The sequence below is a fragment of the Andrographis paniculata genome, unplaced genomic scaffold (genome assembly GCF_009805555.1).
Source record: "Andrographis paniculata isolate CXL003 unplaced genomic scaffold, ASM980555v1 Contig12END, whole genome shotgun sequence".
Lineage (NCBI taxonomy): Eukaryota > Viridiplantae > Streptophyta > Magnoliopsida > Lamiales > Acanthaceae > Andrographis > Andrographis paniculata.
In genome coordinates, this window is record NW_026137402.1 from 2873782 (window position 1) to 2890324 (window position 16543).

Here is a 16543-nt window from a genome sequence, read left to right on the forward strand (position 1 = left end):
TTCTTTTGTCGAATATGATGGTATCAAAGATCTTTTAAAATATACATTTCTCACTCTTTTTATTATATCTAGAAACACTTATATTTATGATATTAATAAGTTGTATTTAAATGAAAATGCTAAACTTAAAAGAAGTTTTAGTGAATATTTAATATAAGATTTGTTTAACTTCTAATATGTGAACTGCATGTACATACGGGCAATGATTATATTTGTTCTTGACCCTCGGATAAAATTGCAATCGTTGATTAATTTTTTTAGTCATAGGTTGAAAATGATTTTGTGAAATATAAAAAAAAAATGCAACACTTGAAAGTAAAGTATATAAACTTTTTTAAGGTTACAATAATGCTACCAACGCAACTCACTCAGCCACTCATTTGCATACATCTCAAATTGGAGAAGTCAATGAAAAAAATAAAATACTCTTTAATGTAAGTATCCTATTATTATTATTGTTTCGCAAATTTTATTTTTATTTTTTGTTATACATATATTTAATTGTTAAATTTGTACTTAATATTTATGTAGGAATTGAAAGCTTTTGTATCAATATGAATATATGAATATGTTCGAATATTTGAAGGGTCAAAGTCATTGACATTCGGAGCTTGCATCGATGGTATGTGATATTCTATCTATTTTCATTACAACAATTGCATCTGAATAAGGTTTTTTCTATTGGTGGTCGTATTCTCGTAAAGTACAGAAGTTGTATGGTTTCTTATAAAATTTAAATTTTGATTTACACACGTAATTAATTGTATGTATATATTTTCTATCGGTAAGTTATATTATATTATAAATATTTAAATAAATTTATTAAATGTTATATTTTTTTATATTACTTTGATTTAATAATTATATTTTATTTGTAGATAATATTGATAATGATGGTGATGGAGGTGTGATGACGATGATGATGATTGCATGAGGAATAAGACACCCATGTCAAGCGAATGGTCTAATATTGTAATGAAAATAATGGAATGAACACTTGATGTTATAAAAGAAAAACCAACGAAGAAATACAAAAATAGCCATATGATTCGAATTTCACCCAAATAACACCACACACCCTAAGAGTATTAAAGTGGTGGGAGGCTCGGCCACCAAATCACCTACGAAAAACAAAATCAATATAAACACACCCAACTCACAACTACTTACGATATTGGTCCTAATACATGCGACATAGTTGAAAAATAACAACCACAAAGAAAAGATTTCGACAAAATAGTGGCTAAAAATGAAAGAACCACACAAATCAAAGACAAAATTGAAGACGAATCTTGTGCGATTTGTTTCTACACAAGGGGGATAGGAACACCTTTAAATCCCACAAAAACAGGAGAAATAAGCTCGTCGGAGGATTGTTGGTGATGAAACAGTAACGGCCAATGGAATAAAGTAGAGAGAGACGAGAAAAAAATCTAAAAAGAGAGAGAAATATATGGTGAAATGTATGTATAGACAGTGCTCTTTTCACATTAGTTATATATATATATATATATATTTGTTAACAAAATAACCAATAGATGAGATTAAATCCCTAAATTCAACAGCGATGATCTAGCTCCAAGGATGCGGGTCATTGGAATGGGTCGCAGGTTAGGTTGGACGGATATGCGGGCCAACACATCAACGGGCTTGGCCAAGGTTTTATGTGCCACTTATTTTGGATTTGAGTGTGTTTGGTGTTTGATACAAAAATAAAATTGGTTTCAATATATTCTTCATAGACCAAAATTTACAATAAATATTTTGTATATTAGTGAAAATGAACAAGACGAAAATAAAAAGCATTTTAATAATGATATGATTGTTTAATTTTCATTTTACAAATATTATGTTTGCGCTTTTGGGTGTTAGAAATTAGAATTATGTTAATTAATTAATATATTATTTATTTTGAAATATTTATTATTTGAAATTTACGATACATTTCTTTTTTGAACTTTTAGATATTAATTTAAAAGAATAATTTTAATATTTGTAAAAAGTTTACAAATTGACATGTTTGGCTCACCACCTACAAGTTGATTGAGTTAGGTTAATTAACTTTTAGATTGCCCCGCCGTGAGCTAGCTTATAATACTCCGGAGTTGGGCCGGTGCTAGGCCAACTCCCGTGGATAAGCTGGTGTCAGGCCATCTAAGGTTGAATATAGATAAAATGAATTGAATAGACTACTTATGTCAACAATTTGTACATTCATTTTCGAAAGACTTGAAAGAACTCTAGAGTTATCACAAGGTGCGCGTGAGTGAGGACATAAACGTACTGGAAGAACTCAGGTTGACCTATAATATCAGTGTACAATCCCGATATGCTCGTCTTGCGGGCCGGGGTGTCATATAACCTGCAAACAATTTGCTTATTTTGTGTTACAATAAGTTATGGGCTAATCCGTCCCATCAATTCGTTTTGACAACTCTAATAAAAAATACTACACCCTCCGTCCCTAATATCGTGTCACAGTTATTGTAGACACGAGAATTTAGTAGGGGTATGATTAGTACATAATTAAGAATATATTAGTAAACTTAATTACATATATTACAAAGAATTATAGATTAAGATTAAAATAACTAATTAGTCTAATAAAATTTTTAAAACAATTATAAATTATAAAATTTAAAATATAATTAAAATATAAAATACATTTTCAAAAAAGAAAAATTGACATAATATCTATGACATACGAAAATGAAAAGTATTATACGATAGCTGAAACGGAAGACTACTACTCCCCAGTCTTGCTACAACAGTTACACTTTCTATTTTTGGAAGAGTTATATATATTTTTTTAATAACTACCTCTCCCACTACTCATTATTTCCAATTACAATTATTTACATAAATATCATTCAATTATAAATAAAGATAAAAGAACAAATTGTCTTTTAACTTAAGAATTTACTATCATTATGATAAAATATTTTTTAATATATGTGCCAAAAATAAATGTAATTCTTTTACATCTAAAGAAGGAGTATTTTTTAATTAATATATTTTTTTAATTATATTTTAATAAATATAGAATTTAAAAGAAAAAAAAAAGATACATATCTGTTTGATTAATTAAATAAGTGGATCCTGGGCAGCCAAGCTATTGTTGGCAGTCCAATAATGCCACGTAAACACACAATTTCGCGAAAGGATACATTTACTTTTTTTTTTTCTTCTTCGTTGTACTTAATATTAAAAATATTTTTATATTTGTATAATTTTTTATATAAATATCATTTTATTATTATTATAAAACACTAATTAGGGTATTTTTGCAATTTTCATTTGTACTATATTTTGCTATAATAATCAATATTCCAATATCAATACACAAAAAATAAATGAGACTTTTATAACCGGACATAGCTATTTTATAATAAAAAAACTGTATATAATAGTATATATATTTTTAAAAAAAGTCATGCATGAGTAATAGTTAACATGTAAAAAAATTTATAAAAACATACATTAGTTTTTATAATTTTTATAATGTACTTTTATAAAATATTTCATGTTTTTCTTTTGAAAAAAAAAAACTTTTTTTCTGAATAGTAAAAATCAAATAAATTCATCAAAACGAACACATTTTGAAATATTCATTTTTATTTTAAAAAATTCATATTTAAAATATATATTATAATTTATGATTGTAATTATCATTTTTTAAAAACGAGTGATTTTTATTAATAACTTAAAAATAGTTTGTTTAATGTAAACTTCAACCTTAACAAAAGAAAATTGCATTATCGTGTTATATATATATATATATATATATATATACTTAAATAAATAATAATTGAATATAAATATTTTAAATAAAAAATTAATATAAAATATAATATAATATTATTTAAATATATGTATATATACAAATTATGCATTTTGGCTCTTCAAGACTTGAGGAGACAATTATATTTCACTCCCTTATGAACTTTGTCGTCTTCATGCTATGGAATTTTTTTTTTTTTTTTTCTAATTTCTTTTTGTTTTGTAAATTTACAAAAATATATATATATATAATTTTGCCAATGGAAAAAGCATATTTTATTAAAATTTAAAATATTTAAATATTTATTTTAAATTTTATTTTAATAATTAGATATTAAATAATCAATAATAAATCAAATATTAAATAAATAAATTATATCCGACTACAATTTCCAATCAACAACCAAATGCATTAATGTGGCATTATATCTCCTTATATATAATTTTGTCGATCTTTCTCGTTTCGTAATTTTTTTGGTCAACGATGCTAATCTGATTAAGACTATGTATACATGGGCAGGGATGTCAAATGGGGCGGGTTAGCCCCGGACCCGTCCCAGATGGGGCGGGTTCGGGTCTAAATAATATGTTTCGTTGGCGGGTTGTAGATTTAAAATTTTAAATCCGGTCGTGTTCGAGGCGGGTTACGGGTTTTACTAGAAATCCGCCCCAATCCGGATCCGGACCGAACCCGAATATTTTTTAAAATTATTATAATTAATATATTTGTACATTTATATAATAAAAATATATTATTTATTTATTTAAATAATTTTAAATATAAAATTCAATTTGTCGCTTACTCCAAATAATTTTTTAAAATTATTATACCTAATATATGTATATTTATATAATAAAGATATATTATTTATTTATTTATCTTATTTTTATGGATCAATATTTGATTGGATTAAGATTTTTTTTTTGTGCTTTTAATGCTATTTGTTTTAGTATTCGATTGTTAAAAAAATATTTATTATTATATAGTTTTTAAAAAAAATGGGTTTGCCGGGTTGGCCCCGAACCCGGAGGGTTCGGGACGGGGCGGGTCCTGATGCCGGGTGGAAGCGGGGCGGGGCAGGTCTCGGAGCCTAATATTTTTTAGCGGGGCGGGTCTCGGGGCCCGCAGAACCCGTCCCGAACCCGCCCCGTTAACATCCCTATACTTTGGGTGATTATTTATTTTAAGTGATTATAGTGTGTAATACTCATTTCGTCTCATATCTATCTATCCATTTATTTTTTGTACGGAGTTTTAGAAATATTAGTATTATATTAGAATGTAAGTAGAATTAAAGATAAAAAGGACTAAACTAATCTTATTAGTATTATATGATATAAAAGTAATAGTATTTGTATAATTTATCATAAATTGAAAGGATATTTGTAATGTTAGGTAGATAGTACAATTATTAAAAAAAGAAATAAATATTTTATTGTGGGACGTACAAAAATAAAAAAATATATAAATTGTTAAGGAATAAAGAGAATATCATTTTATCTAATTTAATCATATATTTATTATGCATTATTATAATCTATGATAAAGTAAAATCCGTTATAATAGTACCATAATTAACTATCATAAATCATTCTATTGTAGGTAATATTAAATAATACTAAAGTATTATGAAGGTTAATAAGACTATTTTATTTTTTCATTAATACTTAATTTATTATTAATTTTATCATATAATTAAAAAAAATTTAGGCAAAATAAATAATTTTATATAATAATTAATCCAAATAAACATCGTATTATTTTATAAAGTAAAACTATACTTCATTCAAACAATTCTATATATTATAAGTCTATTCCACACGTAAACACACCCTTGTAAAATATATTTTCTTATTGTTGATGTATTTTTTCAACAATAAAAAGTAAAATTTAAAAATAGGATATTATCTTCGAATTTGATATAATTAGTCCTGAGATTAGGAACTTCTAGACACTGTAGGATACATAAATAAAATAGAAAAATAAAACTACAGACTGGAAAATAAAGTGGTGATCCCCAAAAGCAATTATCTTAATTTATTGTCGATTGAAGATGATTGAAGATAAAAAATCCACATTCTTAAATACTCCTTCAAAAAACGTTTCAGAATCGTCACCTGGTTGGTTACAGCAACCGCCCACTAATTCCTCCTTTATTGACACGTGTCTTTAACTGTCTCGCCAAACGCTTCCACCAGTTCCAGAACTCAACTGGCCCGACCGACCATTCCAGAGACTAACTGGTCGCTAGATCAAACGACTCCTTGGTCGCCCCTTTAAGCGAACACCCTCTGGTCTTTCCAGACGATTCAATGGTCGCCCCAACCAAGCGACTGAACTACTGTTCACTTAATTAGGCGACTAATTAACAGACCTTCGCTTGGTCCAAACTCCGAATTGGCCGACTCAACCGATGGCGGATCAACCGACTGCGAACCAACCGACTGCAAACCATCTCATCCGACTGCAGACCTTGACCTGCCTATCCGACCGACCGACCTGCTTATCCGACTGCGGACCAACCGACCGGACCAACCGACCGTGGACCAACCGACCTGCTTATCTGACTGCGGACCAATCGACCAGACCAACCGACCTAAATGCATATTTTCTCCTTTTCCACCCGACTTCGTGTCTAACTTAGATCCTGCTATCCTTATTATTATTATTATTTTTATTTTTTGTGTATAACACTTATTATTCATAAATATCATTTCATTCAAAAGAAAATATTATTTTCTTCATCTGAAAATATTATGTTACTTTCTTTATAAATTTGTACAGTTCCAAAAATGCAAAAATAATGCTCACATTTAGCTCACATTTATATGAGAGTATAACTTACTGTAGTTGAATACATTGGTTGTATTATTTTGTTGTTTAATTTTATCGTTTTTTTTTTTTAAAAAAAAGAAAAATTGTTATTAGTTATTATAAATTATGTATATAGTATTAAAATATTTTTTTTTGTTATTTTTAAATGCTTAATGAAATAAAATACATATTTTTAGTAAAAATTATGTATATTAAAAATTGTGAAAATTTAAAAGCATATACACTTATTGTATGATTTATATGTATATATATAGGGATTTATTACTGTTTCACGAGGAGTACATACAGAGATGACAATGAGACGGTTTTGTAGCCTCAAAATTCGCTCGGCTAGAAAATATTAGGTTTCAAGATCCGTTCCGTTCTGAACCCGTCGGGTTTGGAGTCAACTTGGAAAAACTTTTATATATATATATATATTTTTAAAAAAAGTAAAATATAATTTATTTTAACAATTTAATACCAAAATAAAATGAGGGTGTAGTCTAATGGCGAAATCCTCAACCCTTTGACCTTTAGATCGAATAGCTTCGGCTAATCAAGCAAAAACACGTGAAGTCAAATTTGATTTAGAAATTAGAGTTTTTATTTATATTTAATTTTTTAAAAATAATAAATAATATGTAATCCGCCCGAATTCTACCAGATTTAAAACTTAAAATCAACATGCCTTGAAGCATATATATTTAAATCCGTACCCGCCCCATTAAGAGCGGACCGAGACAGCTCTAGAGCTGCCTCGCATCATTTCCCATCCCTAGCATAGGTAAAACAAATATGTTGATTAGCCTTAATTTGTTGGACTATATTTAATTTAATAGTTAATGTTAAATTGAAAAATAAATATGTAAATTTTTTATTTCTCTTTTTTCTTTATTTGCAAGTCGCTTCCAATTTTTTCTCATCCATCACATGTATAATTGATTTATGTTTTCACATATTCAAGGTCTTTTAGTAGCATTTTATATGCGTAGTTTTGATTTTATATCTATTTCATTTGAATTTTACCATAGGATTTTTATATACAAAAATTAATGGTGAAATCATAAACTTTGCAATCGCATGTCCATGGTAGTGCAGCATTAAGGTGGATTTCTGAAAAGTTTACCAGCGACAAATCGAGTAAGAGACCAATTGTCTTTCTCCTGAACCCATATTTTCTAGTTATTATCATAATTATAGAAAAAATGTTATGATTACATAATCAAAGTATGAAATATATACCCAAAAAATATCATCTTATTAAATTCTTATATAATTCTTGTGCTCTAACTAATTAAAGTATGTTCTCTTGCCAAAAAAAAATTAATTATATTGATTTTTTATACGAACACTGTTATTATATAATAAGGGCATGATATATATATCCAAAAAGTACCACCTTATTATTTGTATAGTTTGTTTTTGTGCTCTAATGGATGATCTCTTTAAAATAAAATAAAATTTTATGTTGATTTTTATAAGAGCGTTCTCCATGCTTGAATTTATATATATATATTGGGTAAAACTCCGACCGAACCTAATATTTTACAACTAAGTTCTACAAGGCACATTAGACGAACTATGTATGGTAGATGGATTTGAAGACGGTTTGCATTTTTATATTTAATATTATTTATTCTATACAATGAATTATCTCAGTGATTTGAGATACATTGTGTGCAATGTATATATTTTTTAATATTAAAAATATTTTTGTGTTCTTACAATAATAATTTTTTTTTTCTACAAGAAACATAACTAATTTAGTTGGTTGATTAGAAATGGTAGCAAAGATATTTGTATACTACATTTAATTGTAATCTTTTTTAAAATAATTATTGTGCTCTTGTAATATTATTTTTCTACTCTTCTGAAATTATTTTTATACTCTGCAAAAATAATTACTATGCTATTTCATAATTAGTATTGTGCTATTTTGAAATTATTATGGCGTTATTCCGAAATTCACCATTCATGCTTGTTTGGTTATTTTCCTTTAGTGATTAATTTAATTTTGATTCATATTATGACTATTCATTTAGTTAATTTTAAATTTATAATTTCTTAATTTGATTTTATATTTTGATATATTTTATTTGATTTTCTTTTTGATTTTGACAGATTTATCAAAATATAACAATAAGAATATGAGTACAATTGAGTTATAAACACTGGAAAGTAAATAATGAAAACATCAAGCATATATATAGTATGAAAAACATCCTTTTATACTCTTTCATAATTAATATTGTGCTATTTCTGTTGTAATTATTATGCATTTTAAAAATTTCAATATTAATATTCTTTTTGTGTTTAAAATATGATTTAATTTATAGATTATATTTTATTAGAATCTTAAATCCATTATTTTTTTTATTTTATTTTTGATCAGATTAAATCCACTATTATTATTATTATTTTTTATGACCTGGGAACCTGCAACGGCTAACTGAAAGTGCACACTGGATAAATCCTCGGCTAAACCTAATATTCTGCAAACTAAGCTCGACGGAAGAATGAATGATTGCTTAATACTAGACTATCCTATTACTTTTAAATCTCAAACTCATTGCATTTAATTTTTATTTTTATACATCTTTATTTAATAAAGAAAAACTCTATTTCTTTTATATTATATATTTCTATTTATATTATATTTGAAACCAACATGGGTTTCTTTGCTCTCTTACACGTTATATCATCTCTCTGTCACTTCATTGGAGAAATTCATTTCATTTTATATACCCCCATCAAATTAAGAAACTCATTTGCACAGATTTTAATTTCTCTTTTCTCCGTATTATTGAATTATCTATTTTTAAAATAATTTAAATAATGATAATTTTTTCTAATATACATATTTATTAATATTTGTTTATTTAATAATTTAATTTATAAATAATAAAAAATATTTATTATTATTATTATTATGTTCTTATTGTTGTGATCGATATTAATATTATTATTTAATTATAATTGTTTATATTTAATAAAAATTCAATATAGTAAGCATATTATATTCTATATATAAAAAAACAAAAAAATAATTACAAATACAACAATACAATTATTTAAATTAAAATAACATCGAACAACTTAATTATTTGGAAAACCATACTTCTGCCAAATGTGTTCAACTAAATCTAATTTTAGTTGATAATGTGTTCCACGATCTTAAAGTCTGATTCGATTTTCTAAATACTCTGTCATACCAGTATGTCTGTCCATTGAATATGACCAATCACTTTCTTCTTGATCAAATTGAGATATATCAGGATAAAGCATGTAGGTATCCTTTTCATCTTCTACGATCATATTATGTAAGATGATACATGCCCTTATGATCTTACCAATTAAATTGATATCCCAAATAACTGATGGATTACGAATAATAGCAAATCGAACTTGTAATACACCAAAAGCACGTTCTACATCTTTTCGAGCTGCTTCTTGATGTTGTGCAAATAATTTTGCCTTAGAACCTTGTGAAGACGAATTGATTGGATAAAAGTTGTCCATGGAAGATAAATATCATCCGTAAGATAGTATCCCATATTATATTCACTACAAAAAAATAATATATTTGTAACGGAATTCCGTCCCTAAAGTTCACGTAGCTAACGTAATTCCATTCCTAATTCCGTCTCTAATGTCATTAGTAACGGAAAAAGTAGATTTAGAGACAAAAACGTTTTGTTACAAAAATGATTTTTTCTTGTAGTGATTGGTGACCAGTTACAACAAAATTTATTTTCAGAGCTCTGCCATTCAAAACATCGTTGAATATCGAAGATTGATCAAACACATTAATATCATTGCATGTACTTGGTGTACTAAAAAATAAATGCCAAATATAGAGATCATACGATGTCACCGCCTCTAAACCGATTGTTGGCTTGCCATGATCTCCAAGTGAAAAATGGTCTTTCCAAGCAACCGGACAATTTTCCATTTCCAATGCATGCAATCAATACTACCAATCATCCCTAGAAAACCACGTTCTTCTTCAACAAAGAGAAGTCGTTGTAGATTGGTAGTGTTTGACTTTCTTAAATATTATTCATCAAACAATGAAATAACTCATTCAACAAACTTAATTAAATATTTTCTTGTAGTGCTTTCTCCAATACGAACATAGTTATCTACATTGTCAACAGCAACGCCGTAAGCCAACATACATAAGGCTGTTGTACATTTTTTTATTGGTGATAGACCAAGCCTTCCCGTAGCATCCGGACGTTGTTGAAAATATTCCACTTCATTTCTAAGATGGTTGACAATATGAAAAAAGACATGCTTTCTCATTAAAAATCTATGACGAAATTGATCATTTGTGTACACAAAATTTTTGGAGAAGTAATCGTTAAATAAAAGATTGTGACATTCTTCACGATTTCTCTCAATATAAATTCTTCTCTGATTTTGAGAAGAACTTCCCGCTTCATTGTTGAAAAATCTCCCCACAACTGTTTGAATATTTTGGTTTATTGTCCACCTATGAGAAATAACTTCGACCTCATCATCCGAATCAATACTAGTATTTGATTGAGATGAATTAGACATTTTTCTAACAATGATGATTCTTTGAAAGAGATGGAATATAGATTTTTAGAAGTTGTTTTTAGAATTAAGAATGTTGTAAAAATAATAGAAGATGGATTATTTATAGTCAGTTTTCAAGAATGTAGTACATGTTATAGTAATAAGTGTGATTTGATGTTACAAATAAGAAGAGTTCAAAATGTGTAAGAAATTAGTACAATAATTAATTCAACAAAATTAACGTGATGTGAAAATTCAATTTTATGATACAATTTTTTGTATTTATGTGTCTTTAAATAAAAAAATTAAATATTATTGTTTTGATACTACAATGATAAATATAAGAATTGTGTAAGAAACTAGTATAATAATCAATTCAATAAAATTAATGTGATGTGAAAATTCAATGTTAGGATACAATTTTTCGTATCTATATGTCTTTAAATAAAAAAAAATCAAATATTATTGATTTGATAGTACAATGATAAATATAAGAATTATGTAAGAAACTAGTACAATAAAGTTAATGTGATGTAAAAATTCAATGACAAAAGTTGATGTGATGTGAAAATTCAATTAATGCTACAATTATTTGTATTATAAATAGGAGTGTTCTATTCATATGGTAACATATCAACTCTATTTCTTTTATTTCTACATACATTGCTTTCAATCATTGATCAAAATTTTTAAAACTCCTCAAATCCTCAACATCCTTTTATGTTTTCGAGTTTCATGAATATACTTGGAAATAAAGAATCTTCACAAAACTCGTCAAACCAAAATCTCATTTTCAATTATTAAGCACTCTCAAATTTCTATAATTCACACTACTATTTCATTCCACCAAATTTCTACCCATTAAATTTTCAAGCATTTGGAGTTTTACCATATCCTCCATCACCTGGTTTAATGTGAAATGCACATTCAGAAGGCATTTATGAATTTTGCACACAAGGTGATGATGTGCAAATCGTTACTCCAACTAGAGAGATGAAAAAAAAAATGGAGTCATGAGGAATATTTACTTCTTCTCAGTGCATGGCTTAACACAAGCAAAGATGCCATTACAAACACAGATAAAAAAGATTTTGCGTTTTGGAAAAGGATATCTAAATACTACATGGGAAAACAAAATTGGATACAGATACGCGAAGAAGTTCAAATCAGTATAAAAATCATTGGAAAAAAAATTGGTAAAGTTGTTTTAAGATTTGTTGGTTGTTATAAGCAAGCTGACCAAAGAAGACAGAGGGACAATCTAATAATGATGCCTTAAACAAAACATACAAAATATATTGTGCCGATTGCTGTAAATCTTTCACATGTGAGCATGCATAACGTGTGTTGAAACATGAACAAAAATGGCATACAAATTATTTGTGCTACTAATATTGTTGAAAAATTATTCTATTGCAATCAAGAAATTATTCAAGTACCAAAAGAAGGATGCAACAAAAAATATTTTGGTGTGCATCGACAAGAATTGTGTTTGACATATTTACTCATCCTACCATGCTCATGATTGTACTTTGGCATCCACACTTGCAATTTGCAACACACTTGTAAAATAAATTTCTTGCAATCACGAGATTATTCATATGCAGATGCAAATTGGATATGAGAAATTTACATAGCTCTATGCCTTTGTATAAGACATTTGACATCCGGGAGCATATCCCAATTGATTATGAGAGTGACGTTAAATAGCATAAAGCATGATGAGACAAAAAGAATGTGATGATGTCAATTAATGGTGAAGGTAGGGATAACTTTGTATGTCTGCCGTGGTATTGTCATACATTGCATAAGTTAAATCCAGGTAGCATTGTAAAATGTGAAGTGAATCCGATAACCTTATGTTTTTAGCGTATTTTCGTTTGCTTAGGTGCATGCAGACTGAGGTTTCTTAGGGATTGCAGACTTTTATTTTTTTTTATGAAATAAATACAAAGGATGTCTACTGAGTGCTATACCAGTACGAAAATGATGGCATATTTACTTTATCATTTTTTAGTATGTATTTTAATAATAAATATCATTGTCAATTTATTATTGGTATCACTTAAAAATATTTATGGACAAAATATTTAATTTTGAGAAAATTATTGTTGGGTGTTGTTGTGCTTGTGTTCTCATTTTCGTATAATAAAATTATATTTAAAGCCGCCCCGTATTTGTTTGGACCCTAAAAAAAAAATGTCTTATAACATAATATTTTTTTTAAATTTTATATTTTATTAAAAATCATAATATATTTTAGAACAATACAATTACAATATTAAAAAGTAAATATAAGAATAAAAAAACTTCTAAATTATGGATTTTTCCTTTAATGACTATTTCAAAACATTAGTATTTAATTATCTAATTTTCAACTCATTGAAAGTAGAGCACAATTGAAATAGATGAATTTTTAAAATTGAATAGGATGTAAATTTGTGAGTAATTTATTAGTTGAACAAATTTAATATCATTATATAATTTATAAATATTTAATGACTATTACAATTCTCAAAGGAATTTGTTTAGTATTCTTAATAAAGTCTGATTATAATTTGTTTGTAATTTTTTAATTATTTTGATAAATAATCCGTTTAATTAATATTATATATTAAAATATTTACTAATGGCTCTCCTGCAAATTAGGGGTTTGTGCAGTTGTTCATGACACATGCTAATAGCCTACTCTGATTGCATTTATATAATCTGAACCGTTATTATGTAAATAGATATATTTATTGTAGTTGCAAGTATTTTGGTATATTTTTTTTTAAATACAGATGAACCCTCATATATTTTTGTGAATTTATGATATCCAACCAAATTATTAAAATCTATTTCAAAATCAAATACGTATTAAATTACAAAAGTGAAATTAAAAATTTTAATTAAATTATTACATAATTTTTAATTAAAAAAACCATTTAAAAATTTAGAAATTGACTAAAACGGTTTAGAATTATTCAAATATATATAAGTGAATATTATATACATTATATGTAAATATTAATAATAAATTTATATATTAAACATAAATCAATAAAAAAATTATTTGTAAAATCACAATGAATATAGTATTTGTAAAATATACAAAATAAAGTATTATCCAATTATAAATTAAATTATTTATACAAGTTAAAAGCGATAACATCAAAAAAAATTTAGGAGAAAAAGATAACTAATATGAAAATAATAGAAAATGATATTTGAATAATTTGAAAATTCATCATAATAAATATATTAATTTTACCAATAAAAGAATTACTACATTATATATTAAATCCTACAAAATATAAACAATATGGTATTAAAGTAGACCACACAAAATATAAAAAGATATTATGTTAGATTATTTATACACAATAAAAAAACAAAAAAAAAAAAATATATATATATATATATATATAAGATAATATTTATAACCAATTGTAATATTAAATTACATATAAATTAGACAATATAAAATATAAAAATATATCATATAAAATTATTTATACATAATAGCAAATAGAAATTAAAGTATAAAAAGAAAAAAAATTACTCCCTCCGTCCCAGATACCATGTCCACGTTGCCGTTTCTGTCCGTCCTACATACCATGTCACTTTTTTTTTTCTGGAAAATGATTATACACTTTAATCTCATTTAAAACTTTTTAATTTTATTTTTTTTAATTTTAATTAAACTAATTAGTTATTTTAATCTTAATTTATAATTATTTATATTATAGGATAATTATTTTCACTAATACATTTTTAATTATCTACTAATTACATCTCTCTTAAAATACCGTGCCTACCGTGTAGCAGACACGGTATTTAAGACGAAGGGAGTATTTAGATATCAATAGTGTATAACCACTGACATATAAAAAATAGAAAAAAAATTAATATAAAACTATAATACTAACGTTACGTAGAAATAGTATAAAAAATAAAAATAAAAACTTACTTTTTCGGACGAATGAGTTTCGGCGTCTAGATTATAGTTTCTCCCAAAACATAGTATTAGCCTTGTGAAATAACAATAAATAAATCAAACAAATCTAAACAACAAAAACAAAAAATAGATTAAAATTATAATCGATTATGGAAGGTAAAATTTAAAAATAAAGACAATAAAAAAAAATTGAACATTACTAAACAAACCGATCAATAGTTTCCTATGTCTCTTCAATAATAATAGTGAATTCAGTCTTTTGCTTCTACATAAAATGAAAAAGCAAAAAAAATTAGCATAAAATATGAAACAAATGAAAAATACGAGTTGAAAAATGAATTGAAAAGAACCATCTCATATTTATTTATCCGTTTGTTTTTTTGAACGAAATTTTAAAAATATTAATTATATTGAAATAAAATAGGAATAAAAATAAAAAGACTAAACTATTCTTAAGATAAAAATTTATTGTAATAGTATATTTGTAATATAGTGTAAGTTAGGTAATTACAATAGGTAGGTATTAGAGTTACTAAAAAATAAATATTTTATTTTGGGACAAATTAAAATAAAAAATGAATAGAGAAATAGTTAAAATCCATTAAAAAAAACTATTAATTTTATAAAATTAATATGAAAAACTGTTTAAAAAACTGTTACCGGGTGTATACAATCCAAACTTATAAAAGTCCTTAAAAATCTTGAGGTATTCAATAATCGCACATATTTTTAAAGTTTGTGGATTTCATTGAATTTTAATGGACAGAAAAATCTGTGCATGAGAAAATCTCTCATCGTAAGGAAATATTTTGATGAATTTTTAAAATTTTTAATATTATTATTTATTATTGTTGTTTTTGTTGTTGATAATATATAAGTGATAAATAATATGAGAATATTTATTAATATTATTTTAAATATTAATAAAAAGTAATAATTTAAAAATAAAATATATTAATAAATTATTATCAACTTTTTTTGAAAATATGTATTTTATATTATAAATATAATATTGGAAATTACTATTATCATAATAAATATATATTATTTCTTTTTTAATTATCGAATACACTGTATTGTATTGTCAGTATAGTTAACTAATATAAATTTTCTTCGTTGATCAGTTAGTTATATTTATTTACTTTTTACTTTTATTTTTTATGCAAATTTACAAAAATATAAAAATAAATTGATATATTGAATGATAATATAATAAAAATTATAAAATTTAAAATATAATATAGAAAATAGTAGCATTATATATATTACAATATTTCTATATCATTAATAATTATATATTATTTATTAATATTACTTATATTTTACAAAATATAATAAATATATTATATTTGTAAAATTTGTGATTACGTAAGTTTATACAATTATATAAATTAATAAAAAAATATTTTACAATTCTACAAAATTCATATAAATTCATAAAAAAAATCCAATGAAATCCATAA